Source organism: Poecilia reticulata, chromosome 16 (genome assembly GCF_904066995.2).
Source record: "Poecilia reticulata chromosome 16, P_reticulata-male-v2, whole genome shotgun sequence".
Lineage (NCBI taxonomy): Eukaryota > Metazoa > Chordata > Actinopteri > Cyprinodontiformes > Poeciliidae > Poecilia > Poecilia reticulata.
The window spans coordinates 27,191,493-27,209,202 of NC_088845.1; the positions used below are offsets into that span (position 1 = coordinate 27,191,493).

The 17,710-nt window shown below is 38.9% G+C and overlaps 2 long non-coding RNA genes across 8 annotated transcripts in view; one reads left to right on the forward strand and one right to left on the reverse strand.

The window, feature by feature from the left end:
* Positions 1-17,710, reverse strand: part of LOC145547580 (uncharacterized) — a 90,845-nt gene that overhangs the window by 25,432 nt on the left and 47,703 nt on the right. The window contains exons 6-7 of one of the 6 annotated variants that reach the window (XR_014083864.1): positions 3,863-3,914; positions 2,511-3,760 (exon numbers count right to left, since the gene is read on the reverse strand). The exons of the other annotated variants lie outside the window; for them this stretch is intronic. This is a non-coding gene — a long non-coding RNA (uncharacterized LOC145547580). Of the gene's footprint in view, positions 1-2,510; positions 3,761-3,862; positions 3,915-17,710 lie in introns of those variants that run through there. 6 annotated transcript variants of the gene reach the window in all.
* Positions 1-17,710, forward strand: part of LOC103478267 (uncharacterized) — a 66,845-nt gene that overhangs the window by 22,287 nt on the left and 26,848 nt on the right. For both annotated transcript variants that reach the window (XR_535767.3, XR_001777392.2), the window contains exon 3: positions 12,957-13,061. This is a non-coding gene — a long non-coding RNA (uncharacterized LOC103478267). The remainder of the gene's footprint in view (positions 1-12,956; positions 13,062-17,710) is intronic.

Below are 17,710 nucleotides of genomic sequence, written 5' to 3' on the forward strand. Positions count from 1 at the left end.
CTGGTTTTAACACCTTGAAATTGGGCCACTGTTTCTTTAAAAACTCCTGCTCTTTCTGAAACTCCACCTACTGAAAATAATCACAACAGTTGTGCTATATTAACCTTATAGCAGCAATGCACTGAAAAGTACTTTGTATAATGAGCTCAGTAGATGTGCAGTTCCACCAGGTGTTTGCTAATTGCTGCTAACTAGTCTGAAGGGGCTCAGTGGGGAAGTCGCTCTGTGAGGCGGAAGCTCGGTAGCCTGGAAACTGCAGCTCGGAGGAGGAAGTGCGCCTCAAAGGCGGGGCTAGATCCAACCAGGCGCTTTGCACAGTTGAATGGTTGCCATGGAGATTTAAGGGATTTCTCAAACGTGCACGAAAGAATCAAATCATGGCAACACTCCAGGTATGTTTTTGATAAGGGGATAACATTATAACATGAGGTAAAGATTAAAAAAAAGAAAAAAGTCGATTCTACATGATACTGCCCCTTTAATAAACATGAATACCGCAGTTATTTATATCCGTATCCCTAATCTTGTAACTATGTATTATAAATTAAATCGCATTAAATCCCAGTGAAAGGCATTGAGGTTCGTGGTTGTAATATCACAAACTGTGAAAACGTTGGGACACTTTTGGCAAGGCGCTGTATATTCAAATTGTAATCAGAAGGTCAAAGCGGACGGCTAACACAAGCCTGATGTCCATGTTGAGCCCTGATCAGCTACTTGTGTGGGCTCTCCGCTGTAGCGTCTTCCCATGATGCTCTGCTGGCGGGGGTGCTCCCCCTGTGCAGCACTTTATTTACACGACTGTCTTATGAAAACATCACCTCTGGCTTCCCAGAGGGTTGAAGCAGGATACGACTAGTATCAATTAGGCCGAGGAAAAAAAAAAAACTAAAAAGTTTGCTTTTCAGTTTATACTCAGAATTCAAGACCTTGATGGGCTTCACTTTCATCAGCCTGCCAGAGGGCAACAAGGCCTCTGCCCTTCTCATGTTTGATCTAGCCGCTGTCTCTGAATATTATTTGCTGTTAGCAAAATTTTAAAAAAACTTTCTGCTCCTCTTTTTTTTAAGCCAGCAGTGAACCTGCCTCCCTCCTGGCACACAGCAGAAGGACCTTGAGTGATCAAACATCAAACATATCGACAGAAAATTGACCCTGTCAAACACACACAAATTCATTTCCATAATGCTTGACCTGTAATTACTGATGAGGTCAGATGGATGTTGACAGGGTTGTGTATTTGGATGACCTCGACCAGTAATCCAGTGTTCTGCAAATTAGTGCTTGCATAGGAATCAATGTTTGATTTCTTGTTCAAGATGTGCAGTTTAATCAGTTTCCGAAGGGCTGGAACTGGATCGACATAAATACCGTAAGCTAATGACGACACTTAGCGTATTGTTTCTGAAATCTTGTCTTTGATTTATTTTCATTTTTTTCATGTGGCATGTTTTCTTTTTGTTTGCATCTCTGAAACTTGTCTATTTTTCTTGAGATTATCTGTGATCATATTTGGTCTCTATTAGAGAGTTGAGGTGAAATAATGTTTAAAAAATTGCTCAGAATTAGAAATCTGGGATTTAAGAAGCTGCTTTCACTGATAAGGACTTGTTTTTTTCTTTATCAGTGTCGAGGAACGTCCCATTTGGTTTTTGGTTTTCAGAACCGATTTTTCTCATCACATATTTAAGGTTGGACAACTGGATTTCAATTGGACTTAAGTTGAGTAGGACACTCTAAATCTTCATGCTTTTTAATTCATTTAGATCAAGACTTGCTGTTGGGGTTTGTATAGTGATTCTGCTGAGCTTAAGGTCATGAACTGATGACATCGTCATGTTTGACTGTCGTTTCAGAAATCCTGTTATTTTACCACCTTCCTAAATATAATGTATTTTATTCTCAGATGGCTTTAGAAGATGTTTTTAGCCTTTTCTTTTTTTTCTTTGCAATGCCATATGAGTTCTGTTAGTGATTACTTTATACTAGAGATATGAACATCAAATGTAGTTGTGGCTAGTTAAAATTAAACTCACATTTGAAATAAAGTAAATAAAAAGAAATGGGGCCCAAATAGTTTAGATAATAAGTGTTTTTTGGTTTGCGTTTTTTTCAGAAATATTTTTATATTTTGGTTTGGTTTGCTATGTAAATATTCCAAATGTCAAAAATATGTCAGTGGTACAACAGGAAAAAACAATTATACCCCAATATACAGAAAAAAAATCCACCTTTGTTAGCCACAACTCTAATTAAAAGTCTAGATTTAAACAATTATTTTTAGTTTAACTATTTTCAAAGAAAACCCATCATTATAAAGAACCTTTGAGAAATATATTGAGTGCTTTAGCCAAACTTTTTAAATTTCATGTGAAATAATTTCACCAGCTGGACATCCTCGTTGAAAACCTCAGTGGCGAAAGAAAAAAAGTAAAAATAAAAAGCTGTCTCACACACACACACACACACGCACGCACACACGCACACACACACACGCACACGCACACACACGCACACACGCACACACACACCCACACACACACACACACACACACACACATCATCCTTTGAAAGGTGCAACCAGAGCCCTCAGAAGACACCAGCACTGTCCCTCCGTGTCCCTCTTCGACACCACCAAGATGTGTGTAGCAGAGTTTGTTGTCTTCCAAAAGCACTTAATGTGATCAGAGAATTAAAATTTCAGCGAGCCATTAAATGATAGCTGGGGCCAAAGGGCCCGCAACGCCGAGCTAGGGTTTCCTGCGGCGCTGCAGTCATATCTCTGGCATCCCTGCGTCCCGCTCATTTTGTTTCAAGCTGAATACATTACGGCCATACTGAATGTCCTGCCCACGTCCAAGAGCTGTGAGGTCACTGGGATTTTCTGTAACTGGAGTCAGACTAAATCGTATTGACGCTTAATAAAACAGTGCGGAACTCTTTATATCTATTTTTTTATCCTCTCTAGTTCTCTCTGGATGAAACAGACCTGCTAAACTGACTGTTTTAATTCACCTAATTGTCATGACAAAGTCGCACATTTTTTATGTAGCATGCTGTTGGGTTTTTTGTGTGGGGTAGAAAAGTCACTTGTAAAATGTTTTATACAAGAATCCGAAAAGTGTCATGCATTTTTTTATTCGGCCGTCGTACTTTGAAACAAAATTCAAGTTTCAGTCAATCGGGTTTATTTGTATAGCATATTTCAGCAACAAGGAAGTTCAAAGTTTTATTTATTTTTAATTTATCCTTTATTATTACCAGGAAATTTCAATTGAGATTAAAAAAAAAATCTATATATCTTTGTCAAATGAGTCCTGGCCATAAAGCAGTAAAAAATTACAAAGTACAGCGGTTGTATGAAGGTATCAAAGATTTCTTAGAGAGTATTGAAACGGCAAAACCAAGACCCCAAAACAAAACAAAAAAAAAGAAGTTGACAGGTCGGAGTTAGAAAACAGCTTTCCCAACACAGTTGTGAACATAAACACAATCAATCAGCAAGAAGCCCATGGTATCTCTGGAGGAGACGCAGAGATCCACAGCTCAGGTGGCGGCGTTGACGGGACACACGACAGTGTGGCGAGAAGAAAGTCATTGTTGAAAGAAACACCGATGCATTTCTGCAGCAGGGTCAGCGAAGCTGGTCAGGTTTAGTGGAAAAATGGAAGCAGCTAAACAGAGCAGCTTCTGTAAGTTACTGGCACAAAGGCTCCCCTTGAACAGCTCTGTGGCCCCCCCACTGTGGCTCTTACAAAGCCTAAACAGAAATAAGAAATACAATAGAAAGACATTTTAGGAGCTTGTAATGTCTACAATAGCCTAATAATGAGGTGAATTATTTACAGCAAAAAAATCTCACCTGGTTACACATCTTTTGAGTGTGTAATAGAAGATTCATCTTGTTCTAAAATCTAAAAAGAGAAATACATTTTTGTATAATTTTTTGCTTTCATTATAAATAATTTTACGTAGTATATGTTTAGAAAATTGTGTTTTACAATATGGTGAAATGTGACAAAATATTTAATAAAGAGTAAGTAAAGTTTTTATAAATCTGAAGAATAGTGGGAGAAATTCAGTCGCATGAGTAAGAAGATATAGTAAGCAAATATATTTTAAAAAATGTTATTTGCTCCTTTTACAGGATAGAAGCAACAATGACGACTCCAATAATTGTGCATAAAAGCAACCACAGAAGAAAAAGTCCCAGCATATATTAGCTGCTTATTTAGCCAAGATGCTTTTTTTATTTTGTTTTTGTTTTTTTTTAATATCATTTTGACGCTCAAGTGAGCGAAACATTTCTGAGACGCACGAGAATTAGAGGATCATATTAAAGTAGCATTTCAAATATAATTACGGGATTAGTGTTTAGATTTGTCTCTTTTTTTTTGTAATGGTGATATTTAGCATATTCAGGCTCATTTAGTTTGTCCAGGTCTGGTAATCCTGAGCAGTGGGGTCTGAGTGCTTTGGAGCGCGGCCAATGTGCGCGTTCAGCGACGACATATCGGTGTCAGGAGCACTTTGGGCACGTGTGTCTGTCTGTGTCACCATTTTCTCCTGGCGGTGCGAAGCGCGCACGCGTTTGTAAATTTGTGTCAGTGTGTCGGTATCTGTGTGTCCGGGCTGTAGATGCTTTGTCTCGTTAATGAGAGGCGTTCGGGGGCCTCGGCGAGGGCCAGCTGTGCAAGATAATCTTCTCCTGTTTTGCTATGAAAGCTCTTCTGAACGTAACCGAAGAAACTCACTCAAATGGCGGAGGGCTCGGTTGAATAATTCAGCGTTTACAATCAATTTCGCTCACCTCCCCCCAACCCCCCAGCCCCCCGCCTCATCTCGACACCTCCCCGGACCACAGGGCCTGCAGGCTCATCATGGGAATGTTGACAATTCCCCGTACAATGCATTCTCTGGCCCCCATGGCAACCCGAGAAGCTGTGGGAGCATGGGTATTTGTGTGAGTTTGCATCTTAGTGTGTTGAATTATTAAGTCCCTCAAATGCTGTTTTATTGCTGCGAGTGTCAGGTTGTTGACTTTTTTTTTTTTTTTCTTCCTTTTGTCTCGTTGGAGACACATTTAAGCTCTTTGGTTTCTTGAAGCTGAACATACAATGAAAATAGTTTGAGTCAAGCCAACTGTGCACTGTAATTATTTGAAACCGAAGCACGGCACAGTGATGTACTCAGAAAAAAAAAGAAAAGAAAAAAAAAGTGAATTCTTTTACGTGACGGCTACTTCAAACTGAAATGTTTGGTGATAAAATATAAATGTAGCTAAAAATGAAAAGAAAAAAAAAAAACAGAATTAAAAATATGACAAGTGAGTGGACAGTGCGTTATCACTTCTTCGAGGTAAACTTAGGAATGTAAAACCTTTGCTGCAGCAGGATCAGGTTGCCCTATCCGGCAGGTGAAGTCCAGTGAGATTAATGTGAGAATCCCATGTTACAAAATAGCCGCCATTTCAAGTTAGACAAAGGGAAACAGTGACCAGAGCCTTTTAATTTACGAAGTTCCTGATTAATCAGTGAATATGAAGCTATAAACAAAACAATAATAATACTGCTTAGATTAATAATCTCAATGAAGAGACTCTTATATTTCAGAGTTATGTAACATAACTTTTACTCTTGTCAATCTGGCTTGGTTTCTCTAAGAGGAGAAATAACTATCTGCAGAGCAGGACGCCATAAACATGCAACGCTTGCGCTAACAAGCATTTTTTAAACGGGCTAATTTTGTCGATGATGTCACACTGTTTATCTTTCCACATGTGATGGCTTGTCTAAAAATAGTTTTCTTAATTTGGTCTTGAGAAAGCACATTTTTCTGTAAGGCTTCTATCTGTGTTGCTGATGATGCTCCTGCATGGTGCGTGTGTGGTGAAGTGAATGTTTTTAGAACGTGCAGTGTGCTACTCTCTCAGGATTAGCTAGGTGAGTTATGCTGCTCACAAAGTCTGTCAGCGTTGTCAATTGGTCAAATAAATGTTACCGGGTTGAATCAAAAAATAGCTCAAACTGCCTTTAGTTAGAGCAATTTGAAGTGTTTTAGGGTATTACCGTCTTGTGAACTGAGGCCAAAAGCAAAGGAAGATGGCTTCCACATGTCTAACTGAGTCTCACTTAAACATTTTAAGTTCGAATTTGATTTGTTTTTTTTTTTCAAAACCTCTTGGATTTCCACAATGATTTTCCATGCAGGAAATGTGCATGTGCTCCCGAAAAGTGCTCTGGTTGGTAATTATAGGGAATAAACAAGGACCACTGAGGAAACTGGAGCAGTTGTTTGTGAGTATAAAGTTTAGCAGGTAATTTTTTTTTCTTTTCAGCAGCCTTGACGTTTTGTTTCTTTTGTAAGTAAATCAGAGCGTCTGTAGGTGTTCACAGATTGTAGAAAATAATGCTCTCTCCAGACAAACCTCTCGCACGTTTAAAAACCACCAAGCTTAAGTTCACCTCAGACACTTTGAGTGCTGCTGGAATAAACAACAATATTCTAACGAGCAAAACACGGAGAAATTATATGGAGAAATGTGAGGCTTGCACAACCGCTACAGGGTTTGCTAATATTAGGTGGGCTATCCTGGTCGTGGTCAAAACTGGAGCAGAAATTGCAACATTTATGTGGATACTATCAGAATATTACAACTTGGAATTATGGTTTTTGTTGGAGTTGGTATTTTGTTGTGACTTACAGGCAGAACAAGTACTTTTCAATTTCTTCATGAGGTGCTGGTTTGCTAGGTCTTTGATACTTTAATATCACAATTTTTTTTTTGTGTAGCCATTGTGTTTTGTATTGATTCCAAAGGTAATGCTGTCGCTTTTACAACTTTCAGATGAATCCTCTGCTGCCTTGAACTCAACTTTTTTCTTTCACACACTTTTAAGGCTTTTCATAGATGCAACGTAACACATATTTCTAACTCGAGTCTAACTTTGTTGTAATTGTGTAAACTCGACAATTTCAAAATAAAATTACAAATTTAGGTCATAAACATCAGTATGTAATAATAAAAAAAAAAGAAAAGTCTTCGGTCTTCGGTGACTTTTTCAAACATAAATCTTCCTGAAATGTTTTGACGGATTTGAAATTGCTCTGACGTGCTGTTTGGCGACACGTACACAGTGCTGCGTACGGCTGAGAAATACACACACAAAAGTCCCATTTCCACTGCGTGCTGAGAGTGTGTGAGTCAGACAGGTGTCAACTTTCCTCAGGTATGATTCAGCTGTGAGGGGTGGAGGTGGGGGAGTCGCTATATTCTCCTGTACAATAAGCCGCAATATAATAGTCTCGTGGATTACTTCAATTGCAGGTGATAACAGACAGGCAGTGGAGCGGACAGGCCGATACAGGACACCCACTCCTGTGTGGGAAGCCGTATGAATTATTTCTTGTCTGCTTGCAGGACTGTGGGGGCTGGGGGCCTATGATGGGTATTGAAGGGAAGGGAAGGGGTGGGGGGAGCAGATCAGTTTGACTTTACTGTAGTCAGAGCACAAAGCATTGGCAAGATTACTTAGAAAACGTCTAGCAGGAAATGAAATGTTTTCCCGGCTGGTTATGTTGCGTTTACAGATTCCCCCCACATGATTTCAATATATTTGATGCCATCTTTTGGGCACGCTCAAAGCTCGGACACGTAGTACCGCCTGTCCGCTGTTGCCGGGAAGCGTTGCCCGTTTATGTGTGTCACTCACAGAAACCTTATCGAGCCGGAGTCCGGAGAGCCGCCCGGTGCAACGCTGTATGAAGGATTCTTTGTCAATGGCGGAATCATGGGAGGAAGGTGATACTTGGTTTAAGCATGATTAAATTGACACCCCATAGAGTGTCTCAGATACGTTTTTGTGCTCTTGATACTTCGGCGGCTGCTTATTCAACGCTGTCTCGCGTTCAGTCTCACCTGTCATGCTGACATCATTGCATTGCAATTACAGTGAGTGAGAGGGAGAATGCATTAGGCCGGCGCTGTGGGAAGACGATCAAGGCCACGGGATCTCTTTGTCTCTTATCTTATTGCTGTCTTTTTTTTTTTTTTTCCTATGTCCTTCATGTCGAGAAACGCAACATTAATCCAAATTTTTGTTTTTGGAAATTGTTTTCTGTAGATTGTTTTAAAAGAAATTTAACAAGAAGATACATTATCTTGTTGAGATGTTTTCACATTATAGTAGAATAAAAACAAAGCTCCAGTGGGGATTGCGTTGTTGTTCTCGCATCTAATTCCCTAGCATTGTTTACGGGACCCTAAAATAAATCATACATTTTGTTAATAAAGTGAGAGTTCTCACTTTATTAATCTTGGGATTAGAAGAATAACTGTAGTTTTACTCAGTAAAGTGAAATTTTGAGTTCTATTTCTCTGTTTGACATTATACATGACAATATATATATGCTTACAGTTTGGCCTCCTTTTATAATTTTGATATATTTTTAAGGATTTTTAAGGAAAAGAAATCTCAAGATACTTTCATCAGATATTTACCGAGATCACAATGCAGAGTCTTGTAGATTTGGTATAAACAGGCAGAAATACGCTACGTAATTTCATACTTAACCATCCAAAATGTGTTTGTAAGTACAAAATGCAGAATATAATGAATATTATTGGTTTGTACACAGTCTTAGAGAGTCTGCTAAAGCAGGGTGTCCAAATAATTGGCAATTTGGGCCATATCAAGATCAAGGCTGTCTTTAAGGGGCCAGTTGTGTCAGAGTGTACTGATAAAACCCTTAAACAAACTGTTAAAATATGAATAAATTGCTGTTTCTACTTTCAGTGAGCACTTCTTGAAATTGAATAGTGTTTCTCTGAGTAAAATCTTTAACTTGAAAGTAGCTGGTTATTATGACTTTCAGCTACATATAGTGCAACATGTGTTTTTGCTTTAAGGGATAACCTGGATTTTTAGTAAGTGGGGTTCGATGTGGAGGGTTTGGGTAGTTAAGTGTCATACTTGGAGTAATCTAACAATGAAACAAAATCAGAGTACTGGTCTCCATTTGAGCAGAACTATGTTGTTCTTGCTCATCACTGAAAGTCATGTGTTTTCTTTATCTTTCTGTTTTCTATTTACCTAATGTAAACATTTTAGATTCTTCCTGAACTCCTCTAAAAGGAGGTGGTTTAGCTTAAAGCTGAGAAAATGCAGTGTCAGAAGGAAACACATGTGTATTGTTAAAAAATCACAAACATATCCCTGTGTATTTCACTAAAACAGGTATATAAATCAGAGATGGGGAATTTTTAAGTTCAGAACAAACCATCCTAAGTTACCACGTAGGTGTGACTCTGTGATTTGCCATGTCCATTTCTGTTTATCTAAAGTCAATGGTTCCCACCAAAACTGAGGGATGCATTTTTTTTTTTAAATCTAGCTGGACCAGAATCTGTTCTTTCTTTCACACTGTATGTGCATATTGTTAGGCTCACTGTGTTGTAAAACAATATTTGTCTCCATAGTCATCTCTGAACCTCCAGCGATTAAAAGAATAACTTCCTGAACATCTGCTCTCAAGATCAGAGCTCTGCGGGGCTATTTTGGTGTTTGTAGTTGCTTGAAGGTTTAGAGTTCATGCTCTGTGGCATATTTATTATTTACATAATTCAGATTCAGACTCTTATTTATTTTCATTTTCCTCTCGCAAACATTCCACATTTCGGTCCAGCCATGTGGTTCTCTTTCATTTTGACTGCTTGGGACCATTTATAGTGACATTGATGTAAAAGACTTAGGACATTTAGTACAATAAGGGTACAGTAAAGTGCACGAGGGATTGAACAGCTTCGTTTTTGGCCGACTCTGCTGGCCATATACAAAACTTTCCAAGAAAGCATTTTCACGCTCCACATCTGTATTTGTGTATAAAATAAATTCTATTAACCTTTAGCTTCATGAGTTCATTATTTTAACTATAACTTTTTTGTTTTCCCCTAATAGGAAGGTATCCCTTTAAATGACCCAAATAGGTATATTAACCGCTGCTCTCAAACGTTGATTTACAGCACAGTCTGTGAAAACTAAACATCCTCCTCTCCTCCGGTCGATAATTCTATCAACAACACTTATTTCTAATTTACACAAACCCCAAAAACTAAACAACAAAAATCAGTAAACTAGACAGCAGTCTTAACAGGGGATGGTCTGAATAAAAGTCTCCCTCTATATCCAACTTGTGAAGTCAGTGATATTCGGATCAAATCTGTGATAGAAGGTGGAAGGAGAGAAATATTTTCAACAGGGTTTCCTCAACACTCCTGCATCACGGACAACGTTGAAAAAGCAAACATACTAATGTTGACTTTATGCAGAGAACACGTTGAAAAGAAGCACCAAACTAAGTGACTGCTTAATTTGTTGTAGAATCCTGGTCAGAATCATGAAAACGTATTGACTTTTATGTAGCATCATAAAAAAGTACAACGGAAAACTAGAATGGCGAGCAGTTATCAACGGGTTCCAGGCCCCACCGAGCAGGTCCACCCCAAAAAACTGTTATTAGAACAAAAACATATAGAACCATCAGCAACAGCTTCCTCAGAAAGTAAGTTTGTCTCTTTATTCCATGGATAATGTCTTAGTTCGTCATTATTTGTTTATGATTATGTTTCCCTTGGTGAAAACTTATTTCAGGTGGAAACATTTTCACTTTAAATGTGTTTTCTTTTTTCTAACAGCCCAGTCTGTCAGTCTGCAGCTGTGACTGGCTTATTGTAGCATATTCCATTTATGCTACCATTCTTTGTGTTATCAAAGTGCAAACATTGTGATCTGTTTCTGGTGTCAAACTGTTAATGGTTTAATTGAGGTTCTCCAGAATTGTCCAAGAATGCAAAAAAACTTAAATTGCTTTGCAAAAAAATGTATTTATAACGAATAAGGCAAAGTTGCTTTTACAACCAACATTCCTGGGAAATGTTAATTTTATGAATACATTTTTTTATATTACATTATATTATATATTATATCTAAAGTGGTTCACAGCAAATGTCATGTCATCTAAAAATCTACTGAGGTAAGATTTCAGATGTGCTTTAATCCATCAGCCCATTGTACGGTTGAAAGAATTACTGTCGTCTCATCAGATAATTTACTAAGACTTTTATTTTGAAGAAAGAAAGGAAGTACTTGTTGTTGTGTTGTGTTGTTGTGTTGACAAACTTGACTAATAAAGACGATTCATCGGACGGGTCAACCACACTCGGTGACGAAAGCATTTAGGAAACATTTCAACATTGTTGGTCTGGCAGAACCCAACAAGTGAGAAGCATCTTTAAAGCCAATATTTATTGGTTCAAGTTTACCCTAAAGTCTTTTCAATCATATATTATATTCCCCCAAAACTTCCATAAACTTTTCCATGCTGGTTTTTGTAATAGTTTAACAGCACATGAACAAGTTTGAGGCACCTTTTTGTCTTCTTAGATCAGATCTAGAATGGGAACTTGACCTTAAGTGCTTGAATTTTCATTAAAAGTGAGTTTTATTGTCGTCATTGACCACACTCTTCTCTGGTTTTTGACAACTTTAAAATCAAAAAAGTTTGGGGGGTTGTATGGGCAGGACGTTTCAGCCATGAGGTTGGAAACCAGCTTAACTGCAGACATCAGAAAAGTAAGAAAAGGGAGGCCGTTCCTTCCCCGCAGTCTGTCTGGTCTGAGCTCGTCCTGATGTCTGTGTTTGCACCCAGCGGGGCAGCCGGCGTGTCGCAGCAGAGCCTCTGTGTGTGGCCTCGTTGTTTTGTCATCATTTCTTATGTGTTTAGACACTGTCCGCAACAATCCGGCCGTGGCGCGCCGTCTAAACGTGGAGGGAGCCGCACACGTGGCCCCGGTGTCCTCGGCTTTGTTTGGCCCGTAAACGTATGCAGACACGCAAATGTGAATACACACTATGGTGTCCGAGCCGTAAAGATAGAATTGTTGTGGTAACATGCAGGGGGTGTGTGTGTGTGTGTGGATGAGAACACCCACACGCTACAGTCTCAGTGTCAGTTGCTGCCCTTTTAGTTGCAGTCATCATCGAGCAATTCAGAGCAACACCTGAGCTGTTTCCATATGATGCCCGTTTCAGCGATGGGTGGTGGAGGAGGGGAATGAGGGTAGAGACGGGGGGTACTAGGACATGGATGGTTGTCTTGCTAATGGGACACTTAGACGTCTGGGCTTATGTCATTCAGTCCCAGCGAGCTGCATCCAATCGCCCCTCTACTGCAGGGACCCAGCTCCGCGACAATCGATCTGCGGCTAGGCCTCCACCCCGGCGGTCATGGCTCAGGCAACCGGAGCCGTCAGGGTCCTAAGGCATCCCTCTCTCACCGTCTACCCCAACACACATACTCACGCACACACACACACACGCACATCCCACTGCTTTCCGAAGCTCCTGGCCTGACCTTGATCCGCCTCTGGAGAAAGCAGTCGGAGAACTTTGCAGCCGCATTCTGGGAACTGAAAACACAGACGGAGGCGGAGCGGCGCTCAGGAAAGTTCTGTAAATGTTAAGCCAGAATCAAGATGGAGCATTTGAACGAGCTGTTGTTGATTGATTTATTTATTTTAAGTTTTTTCTTTAAACTTTAAACTAGGGCATGCATTTGTATTCATAGTCCTAAAAGAAAAACAGGCAACCGTTTCTTAATTAAAATAGGATTGAATCTCAACATATATCCAGCTGTTTTGTGAAGGCTTAACATGTTCATGCAAAAACTTCAGTGATTTTGAAAACAAGTGAACACAAAACTTTCACGTCAAGGATAGGTCTGTCGAGAAGTTTTAAAGGACAATGAGACAATGAAAACGGAAGACGAAGGTGTTCTGGTCAGATGAGATCGAGATATCTCTAATATCTGCTGGACAACTATCACTGAACACTCCATCCCCACAATGAAACACGGTGGTGGCAGTAACCCCAAGCTGTTAATGTGCTTTTCTTCTGCAGAAACAAAGACACAGGAGATGGATGGAAGTAAATACAGGGCAATCCGGAAGTAAAACCTGTTACTGGCTGGAAAAGACCTGAGACTGGGACAGAACCTTCCAGCAGGTCAGTGACTCTAAACATACAGAGTGGTTTATATCAAAGTTTATGGTTAATATATTTGTGTTAGAGTGATCTGGTCAAAGGACACAAATCCAATTCAGAATCCGATGCAAGACTGGAATTTGAAAGATTTGAAAAATGTTTAAAGATTCTTGTCATCCAATGTGACTGAGGCTTAGCTATTTAAAAAAAAAAAAAGAATGAAGAAAGTTTTCATGTTTTAGATGAAGACTAAAACATGAAAGGTGGTAGAATCATACTCCAGAAGACTGGTGGATATAATTGCAGTGAATGATAACTGGGGCTCTGGGTGGGGAGGTCTGTGCCACACCTGTCATGTGTGTTGAAATGTTGAAAATTATACTGTAAAAAAATAAAATAAACGTCTCTAATTTACAGTAAAATACCTGCAGCTGTGGTTGCACTGAATTTTACCATAGAAATATGGATTTTAGTGTGTTTACTTGTGTGTAAAATTCTGGCAACCACAGCTGCCGGTATTTTACCATAAATTAAAGATATGCTTTTTATAGTATATCTTGTATTGTATTTCTATAATCTACAATGGAAAATAAAAAAAGAAACTAAATGTGTAAAGGTTCATTGGATGTGAAGGCCTTATGAAAGGCCCTGCATTTATAAGTTAGTATTTTGTATGTTTATTACTTTTAATTGCATCTATAAAGAAAAGTGACAATGAATGTTATTCCAGTATATTAATTTTGTTTTGTTTTGTTTTAGTTTTTTTTTTTTTTTTTTTTTTGGCCTTTATCTCACAGGCGGCAGCAGAACAAAGAGTAAAGCAGTGTAGGTGATTAAGTTGACCATTTAGAGAATGTAAATCTATATCACTGATACTTTGACATGACTCATGTGTTCTCATGTTGCATGGCTCTATTGGCTGTGTTGAGTACAATATGCTGTGATGAGTGTCTTTTACCTCTTCGCGTTATTAACATCTAATATTGATGCTGGGTCTTCGTGGCTGAGCTTAATTTGAGATGGTATAGATGATAACCAGCACGGACTCTGGAGGAGAGGCTGTGTTTAACCAGCACTGTGTTCTCAGACTGCATCAACCTTCTCCCAACATCTTCCATTTAATGTGTGGGAATAGAGTGAGACCTGCTGAATGTGGCTTTAAAAGTTAGATATTCCCAAAGTTACAAGTCAAAAATTAATAACAGGTTGGACGAGATAGATTAGTCCAAAGAGTTGGATTAGGACTCTGTTTTGTTTCATAAAAGTTAGAAAACAGAGGTGTAATTTATTTTTCAAGGTCGTAGATCCAAAATAAATATTAAATTTGCAAGTTGAATATTTAGTTTACAAACTAAATATGTTGGTAGAAAGCTAAATGTTTAGCTCCACAATAAATATTTTGGTAGCAACTTTCAAACTAAAGATTTAGGTGAGAGCTAAGTATTTAGCTCCAAGCTAAATTTAATTTGAAAGCTAAATATTTAGCTTGCTAATTAAATATTTAGTTTGGAACTGTAACATTTAAGAATGAACGAATAACAAGATGAATATATGTCAAATGATTGCAAAACAAACAGCTTCACTTATTTGCAAAAATATAAAAAAGGAAGCAAAAAAAAAGCATCACCAGGTGCAATTTTTATCATTTGCACAAAGTCAACGGTTATGTATACTACTAAAATGTAGAAAAATAAGCAGGTTGCATGAATTTTGTACCCTTAACAAATTCTGCTATTGCTTTAATTGATAATATTTGTTTACATTTGTCTAAAGCTTTTTATAAAAATGTTGTTGTTGTTTTTTTTACATATTTGTTAAAACTCTCCCTTTAGCCTGACAGGATAAGATGAGAATGACAATCTGTGAAAACAGACCCCTTCCTTTGGTCCTACTGCCACCTGCAGAAACGCACACTGGAAAAAAAGCACCAACTTAAAAAAAAATAAAAAAAATAATTTGTTACATGTAATTGAAATAAGTTTGTCAAACTCTATTTAGTTACATTTGTTTAATATGACAACTTAATAGATGTAATATACTTACTTGAATAACCTTAATTTGATTTTAGCCCATTTTTTGTTAAGCTGGATCACCTGATTTTTGTTCTTCCTCTGTTTTTAATGCCCAGCTGCAGTCAGAGCCAGGAGGAAATTCTTAGAAGTTTCAGTCACGCTGGTTATCTAGTGTGTAAAAACCCCTAAAGTCGTTTGCTGTATTATTTTCACATGATAGAAGAGCAGCTGAAGTATGTCTAAAAAAAACCCCAAAACCAGTGAATATGATTTTCATGGCCGAGAGCGTACCTTAGCTCCTCACCAGCACTGTAAAAGCCTTTGCTAACGGCAAATAAAAAAAAAAAAAAACCAGAGTACTTCTCTAAATATTTACGGTGAGTAATTGAACCCTTTTAATTTGTTGCTCCACTGTCTCTCCCCCTGTTTTTTTCTTTTTTTTTCTCTCCCTCTCGTTCTCGTACACAAATGCAGCAGGCCGATACTTTGACATACAGGATGTGCATCTCTCAGTCTTCTACAATCCGACGGTTTGTTTTTGTCTACGTGCAACACTAAAAAAGCCATATTCGAAAGGCTGCGTCCGCAATCACGCTATCGCAATAATGACGTTGTTTATTCGAACCAAAACACGGACGGAGGGCGCGCGGAGCGCCTGGCGGGGCTTGTTTGCCGTTTGCTTGTGTTCTAATATCTACTTTTTGCCGAGCTGTGCTGACACACTGTGTGTGGTCCACTTTGGTCCGGACTGTCGAAGCGGACGGCCACGGCGGTGGCGTTGTTGTCTTTTTGACTTCATCTTTCAACACCGGTCAGCGTTGCTTATAATAAAACCAGATTATGAAAACATTCTTGAGACCTGACATGCACTGACAAATTCAAATATCAACAAGAAGATATGACAAAAAAAAAAAAAAACGGGCATCCAGAGGGGTCTGCAACTGCTCGTGTAAACAGTTAATGAATTTCTGAGTTATTACGACTTTTCTTTTTGTGTCTATATTTCATCATTTGATTCTTAGGTTTGCTCTGCAAACTTGGAAACCAGGATGGGGGTTTCCAAGTTTGTCCACAAAACCATAAACTTATAAATATATATTTGGGCCTCCCTGTTGTTCCATTGATCTTATTCTTTATTAAAGTGATTCATTTTGTTATGAATTTGCTGTTTATTTAATATTTTAATAATGACGTCTTTAAAGATTTCTTATTTGCTTTTGTGCCAGCTTCCTATCAGACAATCTGAAGAATAATTTTGACGTGTTTTGCCATTCAGACGTGGTTAATTCAAAATTCTTTTCAGACCAATGAAGACATCCAAAACTCAAGATACATATTAAAAAAGAAATAAAAAATAAAAAAGCTAATTCAAATAAATGAAAACTAATACATGAATGAGTGTGTAAGTAGCTGTAAACGGTAATGTTTGTCTCTTGAGTAATCGTTCTGGTTTCATCAACTCGACCTGTCCAGAAAGTGAAATTTAGCCCCAGATTTCAGTGCCTTACGAAATCATGAACTTTGACCTTTGTTTAGGCATATGTGAGACGTGCAGCGCTTAAACATTGTTCCTTTGTACGTTTGTGTCGTTGATGCACCTGTGGAGACATTTTGGTTGGCTGACCGCTCTGAGGAAATTTCAAGACCGTTCGATGTTTTTGTCATTCGTTGATAGTTTCGCTCAATGTCCCTCCCTGAAGTAATGAATTAGAAATTAGAAATTCAGCGGTTTGTGACTTTTTTTTTTTTTTACCAGGAGACAATGTGTTTTTGTTTAACTCTCTTATTAGCCTGTCAGGTTGGTTCGATTAAACAGATTTTCTGACTAAACTCACGTTTAGTCTCTCTCTCTTGAGACTAATAAAATTAAACCAATGCAAATGTTACTCGCAGTTAGTTCATGATTTCATCATTATGTTTTCACATGATGACAGGTTGGTCTGGTCTAGCAGCTCAGCATATGTTTGTCCTGATATTGAAATGTGCTTAACGATCTGAACACGTTTAGGTCAGGCTTTAAAGGGAAACAATGTCATCCACACGTTTAGCTCCCGGTCAGAACCAGCGCTGCCTCTCCACTCTGACTCCCTCCCACTTTGTCTTCCACAGTCCACTCACATAGAGCTCCATTATCCCCCCTGATGGTACACTCCAGGCCCCTCTCCTGCTTACGGCTCCTTCCTCGGAGAAACATCGCACTGTTGTGGGTGCTAATCACGCTGAGCGGTTTAGTCTTTCATAAACAAAGTGTAAAAATTAGGGCCACACTAACAATCTGGTAATTCAGTAGCGATAGGCGGACGTCGCTGTTATTCCACTTCGGGGCGGATTATGAATGCGTGTGCGAAGCCGTTGCCCTCTTAATGATGGGTCTGTGATATTACAGCTGCTCACAATTAGCCAGGACTATCCCCCAGCCGCCACAGCTCCCCTACGTAAATAAACGGTGGGACCGGGGAGGCTGAGCGCAGTAAGCGCTGAAACAACACGGCTGATTTGGACATCTGGCGCGGTAATAGAAACGTGTCCTCTACACTTTGACGTAATGAATAGGGATCTAAGAGCTGTCTCACGGCGAACGGGCCTCCAGCGTGGCCCCCAAACATCACTGCTTATTCTCATATTAGAGAGGGCTGGTGTTCAGGTAGGGGATGTGGA